At 50.5% G+C, this 13,380-nt stretch overlaps 1 protein-coding gene across 2 annotated transcripts in view; it reads left to right on the top strand.

Moving 5' to 3' along the window:
- The first annotated feature begins 2,704 nt into the window (after window positions 1-2,704).
- The window catches only part of Bend3 (BEN domain containing 3), a 28,902-nt gene continuing 18,226 nt past the window's right edge, over window positions 2,705-13,380 (top strand). Inside the window, exon 1 of one of the 2 annotated variants that reach the window (XM_070010161.1) lies at window positions 2,705-2,917. The gene's annotated coding sequence lies outside the window, so the exon portion shown is untranslated. Of the gene's footprint in view, window positions 2,918-3,745; window positions 3,985-13,380 lie in introns of those variants that run through there. The other variant, XM_070010162.1, reaches the window with a different exon arrangement.

Here is a 13,380-nt window from a genome sequence, read left to right on the forward strand (position 1 = left end):
GCACGTGACTTGACACAGCCCAGGATGTAAGTAGCCAGAGGTGGTGACTGCTTCCAGCTGTGCCAGTTACCTAGGTAACAGTATGGGTGGAAATTTAGCCAAGAGGTAGGGAGGTGTCTGCACAGGGCCTGCAAGGCCCTGGCAGACCTTATAATATTATATGTATGCATATATATGCATATATATATATATATAAGGCATTGTAGAGTTGGGTTGCCATTTCACAGATCAAGTAATAAGTATATTTCTATTTTTTGGATAATGTCACCCCTTCTTTTACTTTCTCCAGTCTCATCCTCTCATCCCTGCCCACAAGTTGTTGGTCATTTTTCACAAAGTGTATATGCAGTAGCACAATTGCATTTTCTCATTTTATATAAATAAATAAATATATATATATATACACACATGTATATATTCTGGCAGTCCTGGGGATTGACATCGGGGCTTGTGCACTGTCCCTGAGCTTTTGCTCAAGGCTAGCACTCTACCACTTGAGCCACAGCACTACTTCTGGCTTTTTCTGTTTATGTGGTGCTGAGGAATCTAACCAAGGGCCTCATACATGCAAGGCAAGCACTCTACCACCAAGCCACTTTCCCAACCCTCATTTTATATTCTTTTTTTTTTTTTTTTGTCAGTTGTGGGGCCTGGGCGCTGTCCCTCAGCTCTTCAGCTCAAGGCTAGCGCTCACCACTTGAGCCACAGCTCCACTACTGGCTTTTTCTGCTTATGTGGTGCTGAGGAATCGAACCCAGGGCCTCATGCATGCAAGGCAAGCACTCTACCACTGAGCCACCTTCCCAGCCCCTCATTTTATGTTCTTAAAGCAATAAAGGAATTTTAATGAAAAAATACGACTCAACTGTTAAGACTCAACTGGGAAATCCTAGAAAACTGAACAAATGAAAATGCAACTTCTTTTAAACTCATAATGACAACTTTCACATTACATTGAAGGTGGGAATAAAACTGTTTAGTCTGTTAACTAAGTCAAGAGATATACTGTTACTGTCATACACTGTCATAGTTTTACTTAGCAAGTGTAAAAGTCAAGTTCCTGGCAGAAACTAAGTACCTCCACTGCAGTCTGGCAGGAATGTTTAACCATTCCCCCTCCAGCGGTCCTCCGCCCTTCCTCCCTCCGCCCTATTTTAAATGTAGATAGGTGACTGGAGTCTTTTGAATTTGAAGAGCGGCTATCTTGGCCCTATTCTTTTCATCATCCTGTTTTGAATGACAGTAGGCACATATTGATTCTTTCAGAAAAGCAGCCCCAGGATTCAGGGTATAGTTCTGCGGGCTCCTAGCTAATTTTGCATAGCAATCAGACGTGACTTTCCCAAGCTTGAAATCCAAAAACAAGCTGGAGAATGTTCCACCGAGCTGCTCAAAGTTTTCAATAAGAGAATCCTGGAGGTTCGCTCCCCCCTCCCATTTATTTCCAACCTGAAATAAATTTAATAAGTTACTAAGTTCCCAACTGGAGTGGTTTGGAGAAGAACACGGTAATCCGAAACTATAGGTTAATTCAAACCCTCGCCGCTGGGACTCAGCATATCCTTTTTAAAATCCATTCTACCTATTCACTGGCCGGGCCGGGCCGGGCCACATGGCCCTTCCTGGCAGCCAGTCAGCTGTGAGCAGCAGATGGGGTCATTTGCATGTTTCTCTTTCTACTCTCTTCCACCTACAAACTGAAGGGTTATTATTATTATTTTTTATTTAAGAGAATTAGATCTTCGTTGTTTACATTAAAACACGAGCGTGGTATAAATGCTGAGTTGGATTTCCCTGCCTTCTCCCTCCCCACACCCCCAACCCCGAGGTTTTGGGAAGTTTCCGCGGGATAGGTTCCCTGTTTAGTCAACTGGGGGGATCTACAGCCCGGGAGTTGGAAGCAGACTCGCCGCCCTCGCTGGAGTGGTGATTGATTGGAGTTTTCTATTTTCAGCGCTCGCCGAGGACACCCGGCGAGTTTGCATTTGCGGCATGCGACTCGGTGGCCACGCGCGCTTCGGAAGCTCCAACTCTGCAGCTTCAAATCCCCAAACTTGGGAGCCGCGAGTAGAAAGACTTGCAGCGGCCGGGCTCCCGGGAAGGGCAGCCAGCGCGCCGGGGGAGGGGCCAGCGCCCGGTCGCTCTCCAGCGTCCCGCCGGACTCCATGCCCGCTCCGCGGGGCCACTGCGCCCCGACGCCTTTGTGCCTGGCCCGGCGCGGGAAGACCCGCCGTGGGGTCCGGGGACCACAGCCAAAATGTCCAAAAAAAAAGGGGGGGGAGGGATTGGAGAGGTGCGGGCGCCAGGCGAGAAGACGCCCCGCACGATCGCCGTCCCACAGGGGGGTAAAAGTGGAAAAAGCGGCGTTCCGGGCCGTGGTCTAGGGTCTGGGAAGCACGTTTCCAGAGGCAGGACGCGGGGCACAGCACTCGGCGTGCCGGACACATTGTTCGCTAGCGCGGGCCGGGCGCCCCGTGGGTGCCCTCCCGCCCCGCCGCGCGGGCCCACGTGGAGCGGAGCGGAGCCGTGCCGCGGCCGGCGCCCCGGTGCGCGGCCCCGGCGCCCCGCCGCGCCGATCCCGCCCGAGCGCCGCCGCCGTCCCGCGTGTGCCCCGCTGAGGGGGAGGGGCGGCGCGGTGGGGGCGGAGGGGTTGCGATTCCACTGCCGCGGGGGCTCCTGTGTCCTTGTGCGGAAATGACACACGGAGTCCCGTCACGTCACGCGAGAGCGCAGCGCACGGACACACACAAAGAGAGGGGAAAATACACGCCGCCCCCAGCAACTCCGCGGGCCGCCCCGGCCAGGTCCCCGGCGCGCGTGGCCCCCCACTCCTGGATCCGCGCCCCCACCCCGCCCGCACGTGGCGCCCCAACTCGGGGCCGACCCGCTCCGCAAAAGTACAGAACTCGTGTTCCAGGTAAGTGGCGGGCGGGCGGGCCGGGCGGGCCGCGCGGCGGCGGCGGGGCGCTGGGACGGGAGGGCGGCCGCACTATCCACGCCGGGTGGGGGCGGGCGCAGGGGAGGGACGCGGGGGGGCCGCCGCAGCCCGCCCGCCCGCCCGCCCGTAGGAGCAGCGCCCATCCCGGTGCGGGACCCGCGCCGCCCGAGCGCGGCGCCCACGGACTCGCCGCGCCCATTGTGCCGCGCGCCCCTTTGTGCCCGCTCGGAACGCCGCGGCTCCATGGCGTTCCGGGGAGCACGCGCGCCGCGCGCCTCGTCGGAGGGGGGAACGCGCAGTGGATCGCTCCGCGCCGCCGCCGCCGCCCGCCCCACTCGCGCCGCGCGCCGGCCTCGCACCCCCGCCGGGCGGCCGCGATGGAGCGGCCGGGGCCGCCGGAGGGCTGTGCGGAGCCCGCGGCGGCTCTTGGGTGCCCGAGCTCCGCCGGGCTGCGGCGGGGAGGGACGGCGCCGCGTGTGGAAGGAGGGGGGGTGTCAGAGCCGGAGCAGGGGGCGGGGACTTCGGGGCTCTGCCGAGCGGGGAGCGGGGAGCGGGAGGCCGGGGAGCCGCCGCTCGGAGGGACGCTACCCCCGGTGTCTGCAAATGGAGCGAGGCAGACCGGCGGTGGCGGCGGCGGCCGGGAGCGGAAAGGTCGGACCCCGCCGCCAGGGGGCGCGGCGCCATCCCGGCGGACCCACGGCGGTGCGTGGTTCCCGCTGCCCCGTAGCTGGAGGCGGGCCCGGCGCTTCGGGTGTGCACCCGGCCTGGCGCAAGGCCTTCCCGGCCGGCCGGCGGGGGAACCGGAGCCCGGGGCGCTCGACGCCCCCCGTGACCGCGCTTGGCGTGAGGTCCCACGCAGACTTGGCGCGCGGACTGGACGGTGCCGTGCAGGCACAGGCACGGCGCCGAGGTCTTCCGTGCACTTTTCATCTAGTAAACAAGGAGTTGTTAGCGAGGTCCGTGGAGTCGGTCTGATGGCCCGTCTGGAAGGAGTTTGGAAGCGGGGGCCGGGCAGGCAAGGATGCTGGTTATCTGCAGGGCTTAAGGTGAAGCACGTTGGACGCAGTTTTGCACTTTCTTAAAGAAACTTTTGGAGGTGTTTCTACAAATGTGCCGAGTGGCACGGGGCAGCAGGTCGGGGGAAAGCCGGAGCTGCGGGCAGCCGAGGAACGCGGCGAGCCCCGCGGCCGCCTTGTGACGGGGCTGGAGGAGGTGTCTCCGGCCCTGTGTCCCACCTCCGGGGCCCGGTGAGCCTCCCGGCGTCCACGCGAGCGTTCTTCTTCTTCATAGTCTGGCATTCTCAAGTCTGATAACTTGTTAGGTGCTCATTTAAATAAATGTTTGCTAAGTAAGTCGGGAGAGCCTCTAGGATTGCAAAAGATGGGGTCCGAGGCGCTGTTCTTCCTCCGAATGGGTTCACGCAGGTGTGTACCTGGCACTCAAACCCACTGGGTCTGGTGGGGCCGAGACGGGGACACACGACAAAACAGCCTTTTAGATTTGTCAAGGTAGCTGGGCTCTGGCTCTGCCTAGGAAGCTGAGGTCTGAGGATCTCAGTTCAAAGCCAGCCCAGGCAGGAAGGTCTCCCTGAGATTCTTTATCTCAAGGAACTACTCAGAAAGCCGGAAGTGGAACGAGTGGTAGAGCACTAGCCCTGAGCAAAAGAAACTCAAGGACAGAGCCCAGGCCCAGAGTTCAAGCTCCAGGACCCTCTGCCCCCACCCATCTGTCATAGAAAACCTGTCATCCAACGTGGGCTTTGATGAATCGTTTCGTGCTTTGTTTTTTGTTTTTGTCGGTCATGGGGCTTGAACTCTGGGCTTGGGCACTGTCCCTCAGCTCTTCCGCTCAAGGCTAGATAGAGCTCTACCACTTGAGCCACAGCGCCACTTCCAGCTTTTTCTGCTTATGTGATGCTGAGGAATCGAACCCAGGGCTTCAGGCATGCAAGGCAAGCACTCTACCACTGAGCCACCTTCCCAGCCTGGAATCGTTTCTTTATTGAAGAAATATTTAACCAGAAGCAGAAGTGTTCCTCCCTCCTCCCCCCCCCCCCACCTCCCCTTTTTTTGTCACCTAACAAGAAGAGAAGCCAGTTAGGAGTCCAAGAAAGCGTTCCTTTGTTGTTGTTGTTGGTGGTGGTGGTGGTGGAGGTCATGGGGCTTGAACTCTGGGCCCGGGAGCTGTCCCTCAGCTCTTCAGCTCAAGGCTAGCGCTCTACTACTCCAGCCACAGCACCACTTCCGGTGGTTAATTGAAGAGTGTCTCTGACGTTCCTGCCCAGGCTAGTTTAGAATCAAGATCCTCAGATCTCAGCCTCCTGAGTAAGTAGGATTACAGGCGGGAGCCACTGATACCCATCTCCATTCTTTTTTCTTTGAAACAAGGTCTCACTATGTATCCCAAGCTAGCCTGTAATCCTCCTGCTTCAGCCCCATCCCCTCCCCACTCCAGTGCTGGGATTATAGGCATGCAACACCATGCCCCATTTGGGGGTCTCTTCTTGGTAACTAATCATCTCTTACATTGGCTAAGGCGTGGCAGGGTAAGTAATGTTGGGTGCCCCCCTCACAAATTTGAGAAATTAATGCTGTGCAGGAATGTCCCAGTTGGCACTTTTTAGAGCTGTCTAGAAATTCCACCACAATGAGAATTTAAATACTTTATACAGTGTAGAAACACATGAAGGTTGATGGCTAACCAGTGAAACGAATTTGATGTTCGTGTATGGGAGGTCAGTACTTTCTGTGGCCCTTACTTTTGACATCTATGATGTCATCAATAGTAATTATATTGTATTCATTATTGGCTAGCTTATTTGGGGTAATTATTTTGTAGAGTTTCTCTGTGATGGTGGAACTTTATCCACTTAATTGTATTTACAGTTCATCTTTTTTTTTTTTCTTTTTGCTTATGTGGTGCTGAGGAATCGAACCCAGGGCCTTAGACATGCAAGGCAAGCACTTTACCACTGAGCCACCTTCCCAGCCCCTTACAGTTCATCTTTTATTTTGGCCAGTCCTAGGGCTTGAACTCATGGACTGGGCACTGTCCCTGAGCTCCTTTTGCTCAAGGCTAGCACTCCACCACTTGAGCCACAGTGCCACTTCTGGCTTTTTCTGTTTATGTGGTACAGAGGAATTGAACCCAGAGCTTCATGCATGCTAGCTACCCACTCTACCACTAAGCCACATTCCCAGCCCTACAGTTCAATTTTTTTTTTTTAGTTCAACTTTTATAGAACTGTATATACCTAAACAAGATTTTCTGCAGAGAGAGAGAATGTGTGTGTGTGTGTGTGTGTGTGTGTGTATGCATGCGTGTGAGTGCACTCCTGAACTAAGTAGAATTTACTTAGAGTTATTTATCTATTTATTTATTGCCAGTCTGGGGGCTTGATCTGAGAGCCTGGGTGCTGTCTCTGAACTTTTGTGCTCAAGGCCAGAGCTCTACCACTTGAGCTACAACTCCACTTCCAGCTTTTTGGTGGTTAATTGGAGATAACAGTGTCATGCCAGGCACCAGTGTTCACGCCTATAATCCTAGCTACTCAGGAGGCTGAGATCTGAGGATTGCTGTTCAAAGCCAGCCCTGGCAGGAAAGTCTGAGAGACTTTTTTGTTGTTGTTGTGGGTCGTGGGGCTTGAACTCTGGGCCTGGGCATTGTCCCTAAGCTCTTCAGCTCAAGGCTAGCACTCTATGGCTTGTGCCAAAGCGCCACTTCTGGTTTTCTAGTGGTTTATTGGAGATGAGTCTTACGGACTTTCCTGCCCAGGCTGGCTTTGAACTGTGATCCTCAGATCTCAGTCTCCTGAGTAACTATGATTACAGGCGTGAGCCACCGGCACCTGGCAAAAAAATATTTTTGAGACAGACTCTTACTTACATAGCATAGACTGGCCTTACTGTCTGTCCTTCTGTCTCAGCCTTTCAAGTTCAGAATTGTTGAACGATTACACCTGGCTTGAAAACCAAATTCAACATAAAAACACACATACCAAAAACGAGTATTTATGTGCTTTGGGAGGAGCATCAACTTGTTCTCAGTTTCTTTCTCCAGTGTCTCTGAGTATCATGATTTCAGTCCATATTTCATTACTTGTGTCATTCCTGGAAGTAGCTGCTACAGCCCCGCCCAGGCCACGCAGAGAGGCTAGCATCCTGTCTCTAGCAAGTTAAACAAGGCAGGGCTATATTGGCCCTGAGGGGTAATTGCCGCTTGGCATGTGAGTCTGAATTTTGTCTAAAAACCAGACTTTGACAAACAGTTGCTTTATAACAACAGTTTTCTCAATAACTCCCTCTGTTTTTATTCTATTTAAAGTTAGTTGTTTTAGTATTTTTATTTGTTTTTGTTCTAGCACTGGGACTTGAATTCAGGGCCTCAAACTCATAGGCTTTTTTTTTTTTTTTTTTTAAGAAGTTGAGTACTGGGGCTGGAAGGTGGCTCAGTGGTAGAGTGCTTGCCTTGCATGCCTGAGGCCCTGGGTTCGATTCCTCAGCATCACATAAGCAAAAAGAAAAAAGCCGGAAGTGACGCTATGGCTCAAGTGGTAGAGCGCTAACCTTGAGCTGAGGGACAGTGCCCAGGCCCCACGACCCACGACCGAACCCCCCCCCAAAAAAAAAAAAAAAAAGTTGAGTACTAAGTTAGCCCACCTCAGTTTCTAACTTTTTTTTGCTGGTAAATTGGAGATAAGACTCTCACAGACTTTTCTGCCCAGGCTGGCTTCAAACTGATATCTCAGATCTCAACTTTCTGATTAGCTAGGATTATAGGCAATAATTTACCAGTGCCTAGCTAACATGAATTGCTTCACTGAACAAATTACTCTTTTTTTTTTTTTTTTTTTTTTTTTTGCCAGTCATAGGGCTTGAACTCAGGGCCTGGGCACTGTCCCTGAGCTCTTTAACTCAAGACTAACACTCTACCACTTTGAGCCACAGCTCTACTTCCAGTTTTTTTTTTTTTTTTTTTTTTTTTTGTAGTTAATTGGAGAAAAGGGCTTCATAGATTTCCCTACCTGGGCTGGCTTTGAACCACAATCCTCAGATCTCAGCCTCCTGAGTAGATTACTAGTGTGAGCCACCAGTACCTGTCTTACAAAGCACACTTATGCAAGGATCTGTTAGCGTGTGCAAGGAGCTAGCAAAGTGATTACACAGGCAAGCCTGGTGCTCAGTAAGTACAAGTTATACCAGACTTTGCCCAGAATTTATTAGCTCATGGGTCACAAGATGAAGTCAGGTGAATAGTGAGTCAAGTGAGTAGTTCTTAGGAGCCCTGTACCTCCTAAGAACATGAAAATTACTCAGTTCCCAGTACATGCAGGAATGTGCTCTCCTTCCCATACTGGAGACCAAGTGTGAGGAGGTAGTCAAGTCTGCAAGAAGAACCTATTAGTCAAGGGAGATGTGGCAGTTAGTCAGATCCAGAAATCACTGGCCAAGAGTTGGACACCCAATTGCAGGTGGGCAGCAGCATCGTGGCTGCGCTTCGCCGCCTTCTGGAGGATGAGGTTATGGCTCTGGCTGAATAAGAGAGGTAGCAACAATTGCAGCTTTAGGAAAACTCGGGAAAATCGTCCTGGTCTTGTGAGGACTGGTATTTTTCAAACTGCATTTGCAGATGTGTCTAAAAATAAAAGCAAATTGCAGACATGTCCTGCAAGGCCCCAGGGCAAGATGCCACTGCTGTGGACGAGGAGCTGAGATCTCCGAGGCTCAGCTGACCTGTGAACCCCGCGATGCCACGCCTCAAGAGCCTGTGGCATGGGAACATTCTTCTTGTCCACAGGGAGAGAATTCAGTGAATCCCCTCCCCCCCCCCACCAGTTTGTTTCTTTCACTTGAAGAAAAGTTAATAAACTTTTATAAACCTTTAAGCCATTTTAATTTTGCAGTTCTTTAAAAGTTATATCATTAAAATCCACTTAAAATTTTTTTTCCTTCAAACTTTATAATAAGTCACACTGAGTGGTGTTTTTCAGGCATTTTCTTTCTACTTTTTACAACCATGATGAGGTAGATGTGGTCAGCTCTGTTGCACAGAAGAAAAAACCAAGGCTGAGATGGAGAGCTAGGCAAGGCATCTGTTAGATGTTCTAACTGAGCTGAAAGCTCTTCATAAATGACTATGTTAAAAGCCAGCATTTTATTTATTTAATGTTTTTTGGTTGGTGGTGGAGCTTGAATTCTGGACCTGGGCCTTGTCCCTCAGGTCAAGGCTAGTGCTCTACCACTTGAGCCACAGCACCACTTCAGTTTTCTGGTGGTTAATTGGACATTCCTGCCTGGGCTGGCTTAGAACCATGATCCGCATATCTCAGCCTCCTGAGTAGCTAGGATTACAGGCATGAGCCTGACAAAGCCAGCTTTTTAAAAAAAATTTTTTTAAACTGAGATTAGGTGATTACACACAAATTTCACAGATTTCCCAGTATTTTGGGATAGTGATACTTAAAATCACATACAAATTTTAACCACGAGGCAAATTATCATTATCATGGTCTATAAAGTTTGTGAATTCTATAAGCTTTGATAATACAACTATTTCTTCTATATCAGATGATATATACATTTCTTTCCTTTTGTTTAGTGTAAGCTGCTCCCTTTTCCTCTCATTCCCTCCCTCCTGTCACTACCCTTGAGTTGCTTAGTTCGTTTTCATCAATGTGCAGTGCTGCTGATGGGCCTCTCAGTTGTATATTTTCCCCATTTCCCTCCTATTCTGTGCCTTCCTCCTAACTTCAGATTGTGCATGCGCACGCGCGCGTGCACACACACACACACAGACCATATATGAGGTCAAGAACATGGAGTCACTTAGAAATTATATGACAAATTAAGCAGATGTTCTTTGTTGAGACCTGTTTACTTTGCCATATCTCCTTGCATTTTAGATTTAACATCCACATACCAGGGAGACCACGTGCCACTTGTCTCTTTGATCTTAAGCCAGCATTTTTTGACTGACATTCAGTAAGGAATTCTTTTTTTTTTTTTGGTCTGTCCTGGGGCTTGAACTCTCGGCCTGGGTGCTGTCCCTCAGCTCTTCAGCTCAAGGTTAGCACTCTACCACTTGAGCCACAGCACCACTTCTGGCTTTTTCTGCTTATGTGGTGCTGAGGAATCGAACCCAGGGCCTCATACATGCAAGACAAGCACTCTACCACTGAGCCACCTTCCCAGTCCCAGCAAGGAATTCTTCAAGGCTGCTGCACATCGTCCCTGCTTTGATCCTCTGAGGGCTCACCTGGCTTCTTGCCCACAGGTGCCATGGAATGGGATGGGGAGCCATTTTGGGACTTGAACTCAGGGCCTGGGTGCTATCCCTTTGCTTTTTCCATACAAAACTGGCACTGTACCACTTGAGCCACATTTCCATTTCCAGCTTTTTGCTGGTTGATTGGGCATAGAGTCTCATAGACTTTTCTTCCCAGGCTAGCTTCAAACTGATCGTCACATCTCAGCCTCCTGAGTGGCTAGGATTACAAGTGTGAGGTGTATGTCCCCATTGTTTGGATTCTAGTCACTTTTCTACTCTGAGTCTCCCATTCTCAAAGGAGTCTGGTAGTGAGCAATCCTTCACGGTACAACTGTGGGGGAGGGGTAAGGAACAGTTGTCCCAAGGGGTTTGAGGTCAGGAATGGGATGGGGGGTAGTCACAGCTTCCCTGACCTCCACCTTGGGCCCCTGGTGAGTTCCAGCCTGGCAGGCCACTGTATCTGATTCTACTGGATAGAAACCTGAGTCAGTTGACTGGGATTGAACCTTGAAGTTTCAGGAAACCCAAGTACTTCCCATTTCTGGGCCTGATGCTTGTCCTTTGTGACTTGGGGCAGCCACAAGCTTCTGGCAGCTCTGATTAGCCTCCTGAGCTGTCACAAAGGCAGTGTGTCTTCTCTGAAGGGGGCCCTGGGCCATTCTGTGGCCCTTGGGCAGCTCTAGAGAATGTGTTCCTCCGGAACCAAAGGGCCAGTTACACAGAAGGGACAGGGATCCTGTGGGCCAAGGGCTTTGCCAGAAATCACCACACTCTCTGCCCCTGCTTGAGAAGGGTTTCATTTCCCTCCCCACTTCTTAAAGAGAGTTTCCCAGAGTCGGGTCCCTGCATGATTCCATACTTACTCACTTCACAGCTGCCCTTCTAGACTCCTTCCTTTTTTTGCAACCCAGAAAAAGGTTCTTCCTCAGCCTGGACTCTTCTGCTCAAGGCCAGCACTCTACAGCTTGAGCCACAGAGCCGCTCTCGGAGCCTGGCCTCTTCTGTACTCATCTCTCTCCATTCCTGGCCCCTGAGGCATATCTCCTAATGGGACAGTTCCCCCCCCCCCACACACACCTAGTTCTGGGGCTTGAACTCAGGGCCCGGGCACTGTCCCTGAGCTTCTTTTGCTCAAGGCTTACACTCTACTACTTGAGCCACAACACCTCTTCTGGCCTTTTCTGTTTATGTGGTACTGAGGAATTGAACCCAGGGCTTCATGCATGCTAGGCAAGCACTCTACCACTAAGCCACATTCCCATCCCTGTATATTTTATTTTCTTAGTGCTGGGGATTAGGCTAGGCCTTATGCATGATAAACATGTGCAGTGCCACTCTTCTATACTACTAGCCCCAGCATCAATATTATTATTATTATTATTTTGTGCTGTTTCTGGGGCTTGAACTCAGGACTTGGGGTGCTGTCCTTGAGCTCTTGTGCCACAGTGCCACTTCCGGTTTTCTGAGTGGTTTATTGGAGATAAGAATCTCACGCACTTTTCCTACTCAGGCTGGCATTGAACCGTGATCCCCAGATCTCAGCCTCCTGAGTAGCTAGGATTACAGGCATGAGCCACCAGTGCCTGGCCTGGGAGTTATAATTTCTTAAGTCAGGGAATGAGTACAATAGTTTTCCCATCCTGTCCCTGCTCACAAGTTGCATAGTTCATTTTTTTAATGTAGTGTATATTAAGTACCATAACTGCATTTGTTCACCCTTCCTCCCACCATTTCTGTGCCCCCTAAAAGGAAAACAAAATAACAACAACAATATATTTCCATTTCCTGCAATTCATTGTTGTTATTTTTTTGTTGGTCATGGGGTTTGAACTCAGGGCCTAGGCACTGTCTCTGAGCTCTTAGTCAAGGCTATGCCCTCCCGCTTTGAGCCACAGCACCACTTCTGGCTTTTGAGTGGTTAATGGGAGGTAAGAGTCTCACCGGGACTTTTCTACCCGGTATGGTTTCAAACTGTGATCCTCAGATCTCAGCCTCCTGAATAGCTAGGGTTATAGGTGTGAGCCAGTATGGCCCTGCTTGGAATGTGTTTTGATAAAGTAGTATTTTACATGTTTGGGGGAGTTACACCTTTGGGCCCCTCCCCTGAAGGGATATGTGTGTGAATATCTAGAGCCCTCTATAGTTACTACCCAGAATATTTTATTTTTATTTTTTTATTTTTATTTATTTATTTTTTTTTGGGTCCGGTCGTGGGGCCTGAACTCTGGGCCTGGGTGTTGTTCCTCAGCTCTTCAGCTCAAGGCTAGCGCTGTACCACTTGAGCCACAGCACCACTTCCGGCTTTTTCTGTGTATGTGGTGTTGAGGTATGGAATGCAGGGCCTCATGCATGCAAGGCAAGCGCTCTACCACTGAGCTACCTTCCCAGCCCCTAGCTTTGTATAATGGAAAAAAACCAAGTGATTAAAGGTCCCCCTATTTCAAGTCCAGTTGGGTTTGTCAGTAATTAGTAATGGCTACGCGCTTTCCACACCATGCTTCCCACCCTCACAAGTTGGCCCGAGTGTCTTTTATTTATTTTTTTAAATTATGATCAAGTAGTTGAACAAAAGGGTTGCAATTCTAGGATCTGATTATAGGTACAGTGCATCTTGGTCAGTGTCACCCCTTCCATCATTCTCCTTTCCCCACCCATCCCTCCCTTCAAGTTAGTAGTTCACATATAGTGTACACTGGCTGGTGGCTCACACCCTTAATCAGGAGTCTGAGATCTAAAGATCAGGGGTTCAAAGTCAGGCTGGGCAGGAAAGTCCATAAGACTCTTTATCTCCAGTTAACCCAGAAAACCAAAAGTAGCACCAGCGGCTCAAAGTGGTAGAATGCTTGCCTTGAGCAAAAAGCTCAGGGATAGTGCCCAAGTCCCTGAGTTCAAGCCCCACAACCACCACTACCACCACTAAAAACCCAAGAAGACGAAAGTGGAGTAAAAAGATCTCAGGACAGTGGCCAGGCCCTGAGTTTAAGCTCCACAACCCACAAAACAACAAACAAAAAATAAAACCAGAAGTGGAGCTGTGGCTTAAAGTAGTAAAGTGCTAGCTAGCCTTGAGCAAAATTGCTCAGGGACAGCACAAGGTCCAGAATTCAAGACCTACACCAAGTTAAAAAAAGGGGGGGGGGCTGGGGAGGTGGCTCAGTGGTAGACTCTTGCCTTGC

Source organism: Dipodomys merriami, unplaced genomic scaffold (genome assembly GCF_024711535.1).
Source record: "Dipodomys merriami isolate MVZ:Mamm:240054 unplaced genomic scaffold, mDipMer1.0.p SCAF_8, whole genome shotgun sequence".
Lineage (NCBI taxonomy): Eukaryota > Metazoa > Chordata > Mammalia > Rodentia > Heteromyidae > Dipodomys > Dipodomys merriami.